The following is a 511-nucleotide window of genomic DNA, read 5'->3' on the forward strand; positions in this document are numbered from 1 at the left end:
ATAAGTTTAATCCTACTTATAGGTGTAGTGTGCTGCAGGTCTTTTCTATTAGCTAGCCTAGCTATCTTGTTAATATATAAGGCCTATAATAGCTAAATTATTTATTACTATTAATCTCTAATAATCTTAACTTCTAGAAACTATTATAGGTCCTTGCCTTCTATTAGGGTATACTTCTCTTATAACTAGTCTACTACACGCTGTGCATCTGCTTTAGAGCCTTTTCTGTACGCAATAATAAGGTTGTCTATGTAAAAGAAGACAAATATTCTAGCTTTAGTTATGCAGTAGGGTTTTTATAGTATAGCTAAGAACTTAAGGCCTTTAAAAGTTATTATAAAATAGTATTACTAAAGTAGAGAAGAAATTTATAGGCTATATAATGCCTTTTAAAGCTTTAGTATTGTACCTAGTTTCTAATAGCCTCTTAGCATCTGCATGTAGATGTTGCGGTTAATTGCTGCATGTACAAATGCGTTAGTTATGTTATATTATTTAAGCTCTAAGTTAA

The sequence above is a fragment of the Lindgomyces ingoldianus genome (assembly GCF_010093535.1).
Source record: "Lindgomyces ingoldianus strain ATCC 200398 unplaced genomic scaffold BDR25scaffold_39, whole genome shotgun sequence".
Taxonomy (NCBI): domain Eukaryota; kingdom Fungi; phylum Ascomycota; class Dothideomycetes; order Pleosporales; family Lindgomycetaceae; genus Lindgomyces; species Lindgomyces ingoldianus.